General features: G+C 48.8%; 1 long non-coding RNA gene across 2 annotated transcripts in view; it reads right to left on the bottom strand.

The window, feature by feature from the left end:
• Window positions 1-10,066, bottom strand: part of LOC142064450 (uncharacterized) — a 112,732-nt gene extending 102,666 nt beyond the window's left edge. The window contains exon 1 of one of the 2 annotated variants that reach the window (XR_012663108.1): window positions 10,048-10,066. This is a non-coding gene — a long non-coding RNA (uncharacterized LOC142064450). Of the gene's footprint in view, window positions 1-8,621; window positions 8,691-10,047 lie in introns of those variants that run through there. The other variant, XR_012663107.1, reaches the window with a different exon arrangement.
• Between the last annotated feature and the right edge of the window lie 5,031 nt (window positions 10,067-15,097).

The raw sequence follows: 15,097 nt of genomic DNA, 5'->3' as shown, positions 1-15,097 counted from the left end.
ACATGCAGCAATGAAGGGCTGCTGTTACTGGCTCTCAGTCTGCTGGGCATGCAGCTCAGCTCCTGTCATGCTGCCTGTTTCCAATATCCTTTTGGAGTTTGCCATGACCACTGTTAGTTGTCTAACCTAGATAAATTTGATACTTAGAAATTTTGCAGGACTAACGCAAAGAGATGTAGCATAAGTCTCGTCTTCAGCTTACACCATGTGAAATGATACTTTTAAAGTGATCGTCTGGCATGTGTTTAGGTGGTCACACCTCTCCTCTTCTCCGAAGAGAGCAGTCCTGGCACCCCATCAACTCACCCCTATCCCCAAGGCGGTCTGTGGTGTGCCAATACAAAAGCATTTAAGCCTGACTGGGTTTCTTACTGATCAGCTGGAAAGTAACTTCTCTCCTAGAGAATAACAACATAGGAAAAAAGGAGGTTTGTTTTGTTCTGTTTATTTTAATTTCCACACCAGTTTCCTGATCCTGCTTGCTGAGTGGTTGTGCCAATATTGAAAAGGGTCAGTATAGGATTGGATTGCTTTCCTCAGTGGCAGCATCAGCTTAAATGCAAACCATGAGGAGTAAGTTCAAAGGGCATGTTCACCCTGTTTTCATTTAGCAATGGGAAAAGCTAGGACTGACATGTAGATAAGATAATTATATAACAGCTCTACAACGTGCAAAAGAACTAACTATAACAGCCTCAGAGAAACGCTATACTCAACACCACCTGCAATCATGACAATCCCTGAACACTAGCTTGTTCTTGACCTGCCCCCACACATAACACAACACCAAAAGGGACTTCTGAGCTCCGCCTGCTGCCACAGGCACTTTACCATCACTTGTGGTTAGTAAGGAATTTGTATTTAAAAGTAATGCTGGGAAAGGTAAATATCAATATTTTGTTTGAGGCAAAGCAAGCTTTCCTGCAGAAAGCTCTGTGTTTATATGTTCATGTGGACTCGGGCCATGGAAACATACGCTGTCCCACACACAGTTATAAGACACTAAACTATAGGTGCTAACACACACTAACGGCACGTTTTCATGGTGGCCTTGACTCAGGTAAGCAGGCTTATTCACATCATGGTTTGATACAAGTGGCCAGATCTGAAACAGGAATGTAAAGGAAGGATATGGAAGAAAGCCTGCAGACAAAAGTAAATCAGGAGACAGTGACTGATCTCTGCTTATGAGGAAGGTGATTATGACTCAGCTGCAAGTAAAGCACATGCAGTTTGAGCTGTAGTATTGCTGTCTGTATCCAGAACAATTAATTAAAAATGAATAAAACTAACAAAATTACAAGTAACAAATTAAAATATGTTATTTGTAACTGAAATGGGTGGCAGGGGAAGCTTAATGTTTCAGAGGTGTTCTGGACAACAGATCAAACATGGAAACTAGCCATTTATGCCAGGCTTCAATGCTGAAACGAATCTGCCTCTTTGTGGCTGCGGGATTGGGCCAAGATCCCACTTTATCCCACTGAAAAGACAGATTCGACATTGTGATAGCTCACATCATTCTCCTGAAAGCGGGTTCACACGGCTGATAGAAGTGGGAGCTGCAGCAGTCCTCACGCACCAGCCACTCTGTGTTGATCAATGCAATGTCTACACTAGTTTCTGCCTGCTCTTTTTTATACCTCTGCAGCCCTCAATAACTGGAAGGGCAAGGAGTTCACCAAAAGTGAGGTGCCAACAATTTCAGTTCTGTAGCTCCACAGCCGAGACAGACGATGCCACTTCAAAGACATCTCTACAGTTGAAACAGACCCACACACAGATGATGCCCAGAAAAGAAACACAAACAAGACTCGGGCAATGACAGATGAAAATGGATGACATTTTATGGAGTCACCCAAGACACCAACCTTCTCTCCACTGAAAATTTGTCCCTTTAATTAGATTGCACAGAGTTCCCAGTCTTACTCCTCGTTCATCTTGGGCCGTCAAATATTAAGAGGTATTCAACTTGCTGTGAAATCACATTATTCATCTCAAGCAGAGATCCAGACGCAACATGCCACTGCGCTGGGCCACTCCAAGCCTGGTCGCACCATTTGTTCAAAGTTAAAACTTCCAGCAGTTCAAAACCCAGACTGTGTGGGAGAGAGAAGCCTGTCTCTCTACAGAAGAAAAATCATAGGCCATTACCTGACATTTTAACATTCAGCTTGCTTCCAAAGCCAACTATAATCTCAGTGGTTAAGGCTGTGAATTGAATAAAGACCTACTCATGACCTGGTCTGACTTCTCTGTGACAGTCACGGCTGGCCAGGACCACAGTGAGGTCCTGGTTACCAGTTACAGGGGGACCCTGGGTCTTGAACAACTTAACCACAGAGGTAAGGGCAAAGACAATCAACAGCTGCAGAGCATGCTGTAACATCCAGCATTTGCAAAAGCTTTCAGAATAAAGTGTGAGTGGCATAGAATCGTTGTATCAGCATTTGCTAAAACAAACAAAAAATCCAAACCAAAAAACCACCAAACCAAACTAGGGACAAAGTGCTCCAAAGACAGGAAAAGCAGTTAAGATGAAAAGAGACAAATTTATGTAAATAATTTGTCAGTGAAGGTATTAAAAATGCTACTCTGAAGGCAGTCCAGGATTAGGGGCAAGTTAGTGTCACTCTGGGAGGTGTTCAATTTACCTTCTGCTCTGCTGTCTGTCCTGCTGACATTTTCTACGCCTGGACTAACATCCTCAGTTTTCATTATGTTCAGTGGAAAAACAAAAAAGAACTTCTGAATGGGATTCACCTCACCAAATGCGGACATCTGCTCTAGGGTGAAATGAATTGTGCCCTAACACATTCGTCATATAAACGGAACTTATAGCGCCTAGCTCAGATGTGGACACTTCAGTCATAGATCTTCGTGAGTCCAACTCTTGTCATCCTGGAGATGACAGAACTGACTGTTAAAAACCCTTTCTGACATGAAACTTCCCATGCACTTTAAAGCACCGGGTAGGGCTAGAGAGCTAACACAAAGCTGTTCAGTAAGAGGCTCTTAAGACAGAAATAGACATTTATAAAATGTTCTGGGGTTCTTCTAACCTTTCCGAAGTAAATCTCAAGTTTCCCTTCTTCTCTAAATTCATCTCTACTACTTGGAGTCTATGACAGCTAAGGCCTGTCATCCCACTGTTCCCTTTGAGCAGTTTACACCAAAGTGAGTGAAAATTTAAGAGTTAAGATCTGTTGAAGAGCTCTAAAAATCTACATGCAAGCTCTGATTTTTACTTTAGAAGTACTGCCAAGTAAATTAGCATTAATTAGAGACAAGCTGAAAGACCAATAAAATATTAGGCTAAAGGAATCATCTGGAACCGTAAGACTGAACATGATCAAAGAAAAACAAGTTGCTCCGTCACATAATCTAATCCTGACATGGGAGCCTCCCAACATGAACCACTCGGAGGAAAGCCATATTCTTGGAGAGCTTCTGATGCAGAAAGGAAGGCTGTAGGACACTGGAGAAACAAACAGAGGAGAAAGGGCAGGGTGCTGGGGTTGAATGATTTCAAAGAGACTGACCAGATGGCAGACCAGAACTGCAAAAAGCGATTAAGAATGGATAAAATTGTCATTTTGCTGCCCCTCTTTCCTCCTTCCTTGTTGCATCAGCCTTGCCAACCCAGCTCCCAAGGGAACTCTGAATACAGGGGAAAAACATACACCAATACATAAAAGCAGCAGTGATCCCTAGCCCCAGAGACGGCTATGACTTGTTGGCATGTCATTTAATACACGCAGTTTCACGTCCTGCTCTCTCCCCCGTTGTGGAAACCCTTCCTCCCTGGGGAGGTACTGGTGAGCCCTTGTCTCCTTGCGTGAGCCACAGTGCTGAGACAGGAACGTAGGAGAGGAGGGGACAGACTTGTGTCTCTTGATTTACGGGGAATGCCCAAGACAATCCTTTCCTAACGCAGACACTTCCAAAGGTTTAAAAAAAAGAAAAAAAGAAAAAAATCAGAATAATGCACTGCAGTGCAGGGGGAACAGATCAGACTAGTGCAGTGCAGCTGTATTCAGAGCCCACCAAAACCCTAGATCACACTCCCTCATTCCCATCCCACACTCAAAACATGTGCCAAAGTGCTGAAGACGGTAACTGCAGCGTGACACACACACACAGAGCACGGAGACCGGCGTTCGGATGTGCCCAAGCCCCAGCCACTGAGCAGAGGACAACACACATCTCTCCTTTTCACCCCCCTTTGATTCTGGAAAAAAGTATGAACGCTGGTATCTAATCGCTGTTGGTTTAAATGCTTAACTTCATAATTTGTATTTAATGACAAATATTAAATTCATTTCATGAAAAGAAAATGTGCAGTATTTTAGGCTAAGTTGAAATGTTACCATTTCAGCCAGAGAGCAGCTGCAAACACTGTTGATATTCAATGTCCGCAACCCCAGCAGAAAGAACAGCTTCAGTTACATACAGCTACAAACACACTTGGAAGAGGCAGGCGTTTCTGAACATCATCTTGGTGGTGTTAGTACATAAGCAAGTGCTGTGTGAAGCTATCCTTACTTATTCTGCACTATTCATTTTACTCAACAAATTCAAATGCAGGCTGAGTCTATATATAGAGATAGACCGTGCCCATCCCTCTCCTGGTTTGGAGAGTTTGGGCAGCTTTAAAAAACAAGCAAACACCAATTCCCACTTCTGTGAAAACAGATCTTGTGACGCTGCCCAGCGCAAACCACAAACATTTTCAGAAGGTCCAAACTGCATTTTACAATCTTATCATCCCCATCGCATCCACTGCTAGATCAGTTAGCCTACTAAAAATATTAAGCAAGCAAGAACATGATGGAGGATATTCTCCTGGTGTAGAAGATTAATACATCATTCATGTCCAGAGATTTCTACTACATTTTTATAGGGCACATATGGATTGAGTCTAGTAATCTATATAATTTCCTCTCTGGATATGGGTCTATATTGAAAAACAGTCCCCAAACAGCAATTGCCAGAGGCCTGAAACCTTCAAATATCGCTATGCGGAAAGAACAGTTAGGGCTCTGATGTTACGTACTCCAGTAAATCTTTCAGTGGCAATTTAAGACACAACCGTGCTCCACAGCTCTGCTGGAGATTCCTGCCTCCAGAACAGGATCAGGAAAGCAGAAAGTCTGCCTGTACCTTCCCTGCCTGCACCACGCAGCCTGGGATCGCAACTCCAGCAGCTGAGGCAGAGGCACGTATTCCCTTCCGATTCTGCGATAGTGGGAAAACTGCCAGTGTAAGGGCAGGGGGCACAGCTCAGAAAAAACAAAACCAACCCAACCCCAGCCTTTGAGACTTCCAGAGGTGGTGTCAGAGCACCCGGAGATCAGGCATAAGCTGCACCAGCGCACCGTGCCTGCAGACCGTGCTGTTACAGGCCAGAGGTGAAGTGCCTTGGCGCAGGCATAATGAAACGCAGAGCTTCACCTCTTTGCGTTACGTTCAATTAACCAAAGCAACCGCGCTCAGGAAAGTCACAGCGAATTTTACAAAGACAGCTCAGCTCTGGGCCTTCTAAAAATATGCTCCCAGCATTAGCCTTCTACCCATTCTGCGCTGCTCAAAGCCTGTCGTCAGACAACAACAGCAACTTACACGTATTTGCCTTCAATCGCAGAGAGTGAAAAGACAGAGAGGGGAAAAATGGAACTCAGAGACCCTTGCATCAGCAACGGCCACAGAAAGGCTCGGGAAGCAGAGGCAGCAAACAGGAGCGTTCACCCCAATTACTTCCAGAATCCGGAACAGACCCAGCACTCGTGCCCGGTGCGGCCACCGCAGACTGCTCGTGTGCCGCTGCTGCCGCAGCATCACTGCCTTACACCCACAAACTCCACTGCAGCTGCCTGTTGAGCTAGAAATTTGATACACTGCAAAGGCTGCTGACAGCCAGAGGCCGTTCCCTTGTCTGTAAAATACCCTGTAATAAATTACATTACAGACTAGGGAAAAGGATTCGGAAGAGAGAGAATTAAAACGCAACCTTATGAGAGCTAAATGAGACCAATTAAGAGAGATTTGCTACAAGTGCTGAGGGATTTTGACCTGAGCTGTAATCAGGGATGGATACCGATTCCTTTAAAAGAGGAAAATGAGCAAGAGATCATGTGTAAACAACTCTGCCAATTAAAATGAAACGGATTATCTTATCTATGCAGCTCTGCTCAAAGACTCACCGCATATTCCAGATACACCACAGAGAGATCTGAGATAGGCATTCAAACCTCGGAAACAAGGCTCAGCGATGTGGAGATGTGCTGTGGTTCTGGACACATCAAGGCGTGATCTCCATTTGGGCACCCCCCCCCTTTTTTTTTTTAAAAAGAAATCATGAAATTATAAATGCTAATATAAAATTAGTCTCAGGCTTTTCTTCCAAGTAACCTGTGTGAATTCTGATGCAGATCAGACTGAAGATTAGGCACCACAACAGTAAAACATACCTTACAGAAAAACCACGCAGCAGATAGCACCATCACTGCACTACTAGATACTGCCAAAAATCACGCAGCTTGCCAGTGCGCGCACTCAGGTCCTCATTAACGCTCACAGGTACTATTCCATACCTTAAACCAGCGATTCTCAATTTTTCTGCATCGCAATCCCATTTTGCTGCCAGATGCCCCAGAAGTCCTTGCTCCTCACGGCCAGCAATACTGGAGGGCAGGACTGGCACCCGCTTCCCCAGCCTGACACCGGGTTTGAGAACCCACGCACAAGAGCAAAAGTCATTTCTGCAACGGGAGCGAAAAATTCAACATGGGCAGATGTACCACTACTTCTGCTCTGTGTCCTTGCTCTGCAGCTCGTTTTTACTGCTTTTTGGAATTGCCAGTACTTCCTAGTTCAAAATCATATACATACATACAAAAAAAGCAGTTCTACAAGGGCTGAAAAAACATTGAAACAGAGGGAAAAAAGACACATTATGAAACCACGTTTGAGAAGCAGCAGCGAGGAAAACAGTATGACGAACTTAGAGAAGAGCAAAAACTAAAAGGGAGGAATCAATGAAAAGAGGAATTTGCAATGAGGAAGAAAATTCTAAAAACAAAGCAGCAAGCGTACAAGATAATAACCCGAAGAGATGTGTACTTGTTCACAGCTGCCGACAGTGGAAAAGTTTTAGAACATTTTACGCTGGTTGCCAGATTTGAGCATGGAGTTTTTCCACTGGCTCAGATCTGGTCTAGCGGAGTCAGGCTACTTCTGCAACTGGCCCAGCTCTTAACATGGCCCAATCACTTCTGTGCAACGTGAAGTACAAACCAAAAAGCCTTTCTAGGTCCAATCTGCCAGGAGCTGGAGCAGTAACCTCAGTGCCATGAAGAGAGCTGCTCTTAGAAGCCCCGTGCAGAAACACCACCCAAACCCATCACAGACGGAGTACCTCCGGTGTCTCTGCGCAGCAGGGCTCAGCTCGGGGGCCACTTACTGGTGCGGATGCAGAGCCCAAACATGCGGGCAACACGAGCACCTGTGGGCACCCAGCCCAATAAACTCCTGGGGCTGATCTGTGCTTGGCATCGCTTCTGGCTCTCGGGGTGTTTCTGTACAGGTGTCCCACCATACCAGCACTACCCAGATTCTTCCATCACCCAGAATTTCCCAGCCCAGTTACCGTAGACAACTGAGCCGGCCGCACGTAACCTGAAAACTTCATCAGAAGTTCACCTCTTTGCCACAAAGGGCAAGGTGAAACACACGCACAATTAACAAATCTGAGTATTTCTTTGGCAAGATTGGTCACAAAGAATCCCAGTGTGGACGAGCGTAACTTGTGGTGTAATTCAGGTATATGACATTTGCCCACTTCTAATTCGGGCAACACAAGAGTTTATTCAGTCTTGCATAAGCAAACAGGGGCGCCTCGTGCTTTATTTACCGCTTTACCACTGCAAATACGTTTTAACTAAAGGATGGGAAATGCTACAGGCACGAATCCTCACGTTCCATCGGCTTTTGCCGCAAAACAGGATTTTCGCCGTGCCCCCGCGCTACCGCGACCGTGCCCGTGCCCGGCGCCGGCCTCCACCGACGGGCCCGAGCCGAGGCGCGGGCAGCCCGGCCCCGCCACGGGGACGGAGCACCCTCCGCCCGGAGCCTCGTCCCACGGCAGCGGCGCGTCCCAGGCGCCCGGCCCTTGGCGACGCGGCGCCATGCGGCACACAAAGCCGGGGCGGACCGAGAGCCCGGGCGGCGACCAGGGAAGAGGGGCTGGGGGCGGCCGCGCCGCAGGAGGGGCCGCCGCCGCTCCGGCCCGCGCGTCGGCGGCTGGGCGCCCGCGGGGCAGATAGGGCCGCCGTGGCGGGGCTCCCGGCGGGGCTCCGCGCGGGGCGCGGGGCCCCCCCGGCCGCGCAGGTGGTGGGGGGGGTGGGGGTGGGGGCGGGGGGCAGCGCCCGCCCCGGCTCGGCCCCCCGCCGCTCGCCCCCCGCGGTCCGGCCCGTCACAGCGCCCCCCGGCCGGCGCCGCCGCTCCCCGGCCGGCACACAACTTCGCCCGGCCCCCCCCCACCCTCCCCCGCCGCCCCCGAGCCGCGCCGCGCCGCCGCCCCCCCCCCCCCCCCGCCCTCCGCCCTCCGCCCTCCGCCTCACCTGCCGCAGGGCGGCCCCGCCGGGCGCGCTGGCGCGGGCAGGGCACGGCTCCCGGAGGGCGGGCGGGCGGGCGTCCCCCGGCGCGGCGGGAGCGCTCAGGCCGGCCGCGGCCCGCCGGCTCCCGGCCGCTGGGCGTCCCTCCGGCCGCTGGGGGAGCCGCCGCCGCCGCCGCGCCGCCCGGCCGCCATCTTCCGCGGGAGGGACGGAGGGAGGGGCGCGAGGCCCCGCCCCCGGGCCGCTCGCGCCGGGGCGGGGGGGGGCGGGACCCCCGGTGCGGGACCCCTCGGGGGGAGCAGGCGGCGGGAGGGGCCGGGCCCGCTCCACGTCGCGGCGCGTTTCGCGCCCGCCCCCGCCCGAAAGCGCGGCCGCCGCTGCGGTTGTGCAGCTGCGGGGCCCGGCGCGGGGCCGGGGGGCCGCGGCGGCACCGCCGCCCGGGATCACAGGGTAGGGGCGCTCCCGACAGCGCGGAAGGCGCGGGGCGGCCAGAGAAGCAGCAGGGAGGGAGCGAGGGGGCTGTGACAGCCCCTGTGACAGCAGCCACCCAGGAAAAACAAACACGCACCGTGCAATTTCCTACTTAGGAGGACAAGAGAAAACCGTAGCAGGAAGCCGGCATGGGATGTGGAGCCACATCACAAGAACATTTACTCTCAGCAGAGGATGGAGAAGCGGACAGCGGTTAGAAGCGGTGTTACCACAGCCCTGCTGTGCAGAAAGCTCCCACCGTGCTGCGGAGGAGTGAACATTAGCACGAGTAGGAGCCGGAGCAGCCAACAGCAGCAGAACTGGCTGGTGGCAGAAGAGGAGCAAGCACAGGGAAAGCAGGTGCTCAGGGAATGAGGCCTCGTCCTGGCAAAGCACTGCTTCCCCTCGCAGCACCCCGCTGCTCGCTCCCAGGAAACCCTCAGAAAAAAAAGCAACACGAGGTGTAAGTTTGCTGTACAGGGACTTGTTCCTCTATTGAAAAGTTGAAAAAGCTTGAAAGTCACTGCTTTCCAACACATTTATACAGGGCTTTTCATCTTCAGCTCATCAGTTTGCACCTGAAGCAATGACTGCGCTTCTGCAAGCCTATTAAGCCTGAGTTAGCAGGTGAATCAAATAACCGAAGAGAAGCAGACACCTGTGAGCAATCACCTCCGCACAGTTCAAAAGCCCATTCTGCTCGTGGCCGACAGCACCCGGCCTCAGCAGAGGCTGACAAGGCCGCTGCTCCCCCCCGCACACCGAGGCTGCGGCCCCGTCACGCCGCGACCACGCGCTGCCGAAATACCCAGCCGCGCGAATCTGAACACGCGATAGCACTTCTGTTCGATTAACCCGAACGAGGACCGCGGTGCTCACATCAGAGTGAATACCCTCCCCCTGCGTGCAGCCGCCCGGAGCTGGTGTGGCAGCAGCAGGCGACACCCGACCTACCACAGACCTTGCACTCTCCCAACAGCTGAGCAAATCTGAGCCAACAGAGGGAATCCGTGGCCGTTCGGCACTGCGTCACGTGCTCGTAGCATTCATGACCCAGTACTGCATTCTGTGAAACTGGATTTACCGTTTCAAACCACAGTTTGGTATTCTGGTATAAAAATAGTTTTTTGGTAGTTCCCCTCTCTCCCCCCCCCGTCCAACCAACCTCGGTTGCACTGAGGGAGGGGAGTCATTGACAGCAGTGTACGTTGCACGCTATAGTATACTATACAAGTGCAACAACGTTGGCTTAAAATTCCATTCAAATCTGCAGTGGAAGAAACCACTCCAAAATATGCCCTGTCTCTCCACACTCCTCCTCAGACCACCAGAGCAGAATTCACTTGCCTCCCCTCTCGTTTCACCACATCACAACTCCCAGTCCCTCTGTCATCTTTGCCTTTCTAGCTACCCTGTACGCAGCTTCCTCTACTCACTTGCAGAACACCTTTAAATCCATCTCACACCTCCGCTCTCTTCCCCCCACCAGCCTCCTCACACTCCAGACCGCTCGGAGTACTTGGCTTTATTGCTCCCTTCCCGTCTTCCAGGCTACCGCACCGCTCTGTGCCCACCGCACTTAGCACTTGCTGTCCCTGCTAATGCTGCACGTCTCTCAAGCAGCTCCTCCTACCAAAGGTTACACGAGCGCACACACACACTTCCCTGGAGAGTCAGTGAAAAAGATGAGAGTGAATATTGCGATTTGCCCACTTCTGTTGAAGTTCTAAAAGGTCAGGAAGCCTGTTTCTTGCAAAAGGAAGGGTCAAAGTATAATGCTGTATAAAAGATTAAAGGTGTTACTGTCTATGTGGAAGCTCAGTGAAGTATTTCTGGTAGGTATGGAAGATTTTTACTGATATTGTAACAGATTAGGTGGTGTTCAAACCTGCTGACTTACGATATTTAAAGTAATTTCAGCATTAATACTATTTTGGAATGAACAAGGCTGACATCTGTTCACAATTCCTGAAAATAGTTAGGACAATCTATCTCAAAGTTTGGCCCTTTTTTATACAAGAAAAATACGATAAATCCAAAGCAATGAATTTCAAACGACGCAAGAGCAGAACATGTCCTTCTTGTGCAAGTACTTTTTCAGTTTATTTTGAACTTCTAAACATGGAGTAACAAACAAATAAATAGCTGCTTTCTGGAACAGGAGTCGCATTGCTCTACCTACTGATATAACCTATAGGATGTTCCGGTGTAAACAAGGCCTCTGAAGCGCAGCCCTGATGCCCTTTTTGCAGGCTGTCCTCTGTCGGTGTGAACACTACGCTGTTCCACAGAGACATGAAGGAGAAATAAATCATGACAAAACAGGATTTCATCCCAACAAGAACTGGCCAAATCCGAACTCGGCCAATACACAGCCCTAGAATGCTTATCGAAAAGGTTTTCGGTGAATAAATGCCACCCTGCCCATCCACTCATGGATAATTATGGTAAAACTACGTACGTTGTCTCAAATCAGGGACAACCACCTTTCCCTCTCCCCCCATCCACCCTGGGATTTAGAGGACCCCACTGCGGCATAAGGAATTTTCAGGCAGATTTTATTGACTTAATTATTTGTATCCTTTCAATGTGGCCAGGTTGTCTTAAAAGGCACAAGCATATGCTTTTTTATTTTCTAATACTTAAGTATAGAAGAAATTGTTTGCTTAAAATTCTTCACAGCACTACACACTGACCAGTAAATTCCTGTTCCTCACTGGCAGGCAGGCAGGGCATTCCTGCAGGTGAGGAGTTCTCAGGATCCCAAGGGAACAATTCATAACCCTGCACTCAAGCCACTTTACGTGCCCCCAGGGACCACCTTTCCCAACTCTAAAATAAATTTATACCAAACCCAAATAAACAAGCATTCCAGATGCATTAGTCTGCAGTCCCAAACCATTCGAATTCTCTGGGAAAAAAAAAAAAAGCCATCTGTGATGTGTAGCAGCAATACCACCCAGCTGCTCTGCATCACTGCTCATCAGTCTCTTCCAGCGGTTTCTACAGAGGTCAGTCTCATTATCTGCAGGGACAATGAGGATGCTAAAGCATCCTGAGCACACAAGTGCCTTGTCTGCAGTCACCCCGCAGAGCCACAGCGAGACCAGAAACAGATCGCAAATCTGCTTGCTAGTCAAACACTCTGTCCGTTTGTCTACGTTATCGGTTACACTAAGTAAATGGTAACAGTTTTTGTAATAAGACGGAAAGGATATCGACACCTGAGGTCTAACTCCGCTCGTGCTTCTCCCCATCTCTCATACATACCACAGCATACAAGCATCCTGCCGGACTTTGTGCCGCTAGCATTAGTCTGACTATTGTGCTTTCAGTAAGTGTTTAAACGACTCTTGTCCCGGTTAAAAGAGCTACTAAGAACATGGGAAATCACGACTAATTTTATGGGTATCTTCCTAGTACATATTGGATCATACTGCAACATTTCTTCAAAGATCATTAAGATCCAATTAACTGCTTCAAGAGAGGCCTTACCTGATGAACGACGCTGCTTTGGGTGTCAGAAATGAGAGCAGAACCTCTCTTTGCTCCTGGTAAAGCAGGAGCTCTCCCTCCTGGCCACGAACAGGTTGTCCGCAGTCCCAGTAAAGCGGGCTGTAAAACTCTTTACCTTCTCTCTTTAACCACTAAGGACAATTTTCCTCCTCTTTCCTCAGGCAGCAAAAGCAATAACCTCCTTAAGCGGCAGCAAATGACACCCACGTACTTCGTAACTGCTGCACTGAATGGGCATAAAGCACACTGAACTCCCTCTTTCGGGGACAAGGCCAAGCCCCCCCATCAGCAGGACTTCCCAGAGGCACCCGAGGGGAGCTCAGGGGAGGGGACCCAGCCAAGCTGGGGGCGCAGATGCTGGCCAGCCGCAGGGGCTTCGCTGCGGCCAGCAGCAAGGCGAGAGGCGCATCCCCAGTGCAATCCCTGCGACCCGACGCACCGCGAGCACGAGGCGGGAAAAGCACGCGGCACCTCTGTGCCACCCACCGGCAGCCGCGCTCCCTGGCCCAGCTGGGGAGGGGGCGCAGCAGACGGCAGGCGCAGCACGCCACAAGCTCACCGCTGAGCACACGGGCCCTTAAGAGAGCAGCCTCAACAGTACAAGGTGGGAAATAAAAATGCCAAAGCAGCGAAGGCCTTAGTGGAACAAAGCCTGCCCAAGGGAGCACCCATGAAATGCTAATAACAAGAGGCGGCACAGAAACAAAACAGGCTAAATCCGACCAGCTTGTAACTTCTGTTAGGAAATCCTGCTCACGCTGCTGGATCGGGCAAATCTGTATAGGGGAGTGGTTGCTCCGTGCCCCCCAGGAGCATCCCATCTCGGACACAAAATACGCCAGCTCACCGAGAGCTGCCACCCAGCTTGAATTCAGCGTGTTTACATCAGGCAAAGCTAATGGCCAGACAGCTTCTCCCGCAGTCCGAAATATGGGTGAGGAAAACAAAGACCAGGAAAGGAAGCAACAGCACAGGCTTGCCAGGGCTACGCTACCAGGAACAGAAGCAACATTTCCCTGTTATCCCATGGTCTGTCAGGGAAATGCCGTAAAGTTAATTTTAACAGGTTCTTTTGTCCCTTTGTTTTTATTAACACTAGTATTTTTCACTTTAGGTAACGTGCCACTTACCTTTTTTCCTTTTTAAACGTGACATTTTTAAAATCATGATTTACTGACAGAAAAAGCTTTGCGGGTTGATTCTTATACCGGAAGTGCCAATTCCACATTGTCGCATCGTTTAAGAGAAAAACGTGACACTCAAAACTTTGCCCTGTTTAAATGTTATTTTATTAAATATTTTCAGTTCAAGGTTTCATTGTAACAAAGCTATGAAGGTTCTACCAACATTCAGACCAAACAAACAAACACTAGCTAACTTTAATTATTTCTATATCATGCAAAAATTCTGCATCAAATGCCTTCCATTTCCTGTTTAAAATGTGATATTTATAATATATATTATATAGATGCTTATATTAGCCCCATAAGAGAACATTAAGAATGCTAAAGGTGTACAGCTGTGTTTGATAATGGCCATACCAAGCTAAGGTTCTCATTAACTTAAAAGGAAACAATACAAACAAAAAAAAAAAAAACCAAAAGAGAGTTTATCTCCAAGACTGTGCAAAACCAAAAAACCCCAACAGTTCTTTTTAAATTTTCTCTGAAAGATGCAGATACTTAATACAGAGGGTTTTCTTTTTAATTATTAATAATCATCAGGTAGAGAAACAAGGAAGATCAGACCTGAAGAAGGCATGCATAATGTTTTGTATTTATCTTTTTTAAATGGCATAATTGTAATCTCCTGTTTGCTCTCTCTTGGTGGCTTTAAAAATATCTGAATAAAATATCAAGGCTTTTCACATTTCCGCTTCACTCACTGGCTTAGTGCTGTCTTAAAAATGTTTCAAAATAATAAAATCTAGTGTTTGCCGCCCATGGGTTCGATCCCCACACTCCTCCCTGGGGTGGTGGAGGGAGGAAGAAGGGGGTATTTGCTCAACAAACCTGGGAAGTGTGGATGGTCTTTTCCTTCATCAGGGGTTAGCCGATCTAATCCTGGTGTGGGATAGCACCTCTCTGACAAAGGGAGCAGAGCGCTTTCTGTTGCGAAGCGACAGCTCCACTTTGTGTGACAGCTTTTATTTTCTGCATTCTCTTAAATAAGGATTAAAATTCCAAATTGGCTTTCTTTTCCACAGCCTGTAAAAAGGTTGCCTCACACTTAGTATGCTGTCAGTGCAATCACTTTAACTCCCTCAAGGATCTGAAAAACGATTAGGGATAGACAGAAACGCGCGTAAAAGCCCATCCCAGCTCCTGCAAGTGGTGCCTCCCCCTGGTCGAGACAAATCCTATCGCGTCTGCCAGAAAGGCCATTTTCTTCTGGGGGCTTGGCTCCCTCCTTGGCAAGGTCCACAAAATGCTTCCACATTCCCCACCCAATGAATAAAGGAAATGGACTCCTTTTGCAGCAAAGAAAAGAAAGGA

Source organism: Phalacrocorax aristotelis, chromosome 14 (assembly GCF_949628215.1).
Source record: "Phalacrocorax aristotelis chromosome 14, bGulAri2.1, whole genome shotgun sequence".
In the NCBI taxonomy this organism is placed as follows: domain Eukaryota; kingdom Metazoa; phylum Chordata; class Aves; order Suliformes; family Phalacrocoracidae; genus Phalacrocorax; species Phalacrocorax aristotelis.
This window is presented reverse-complemented; position numbering and strand designations above follow the sequence as displayed.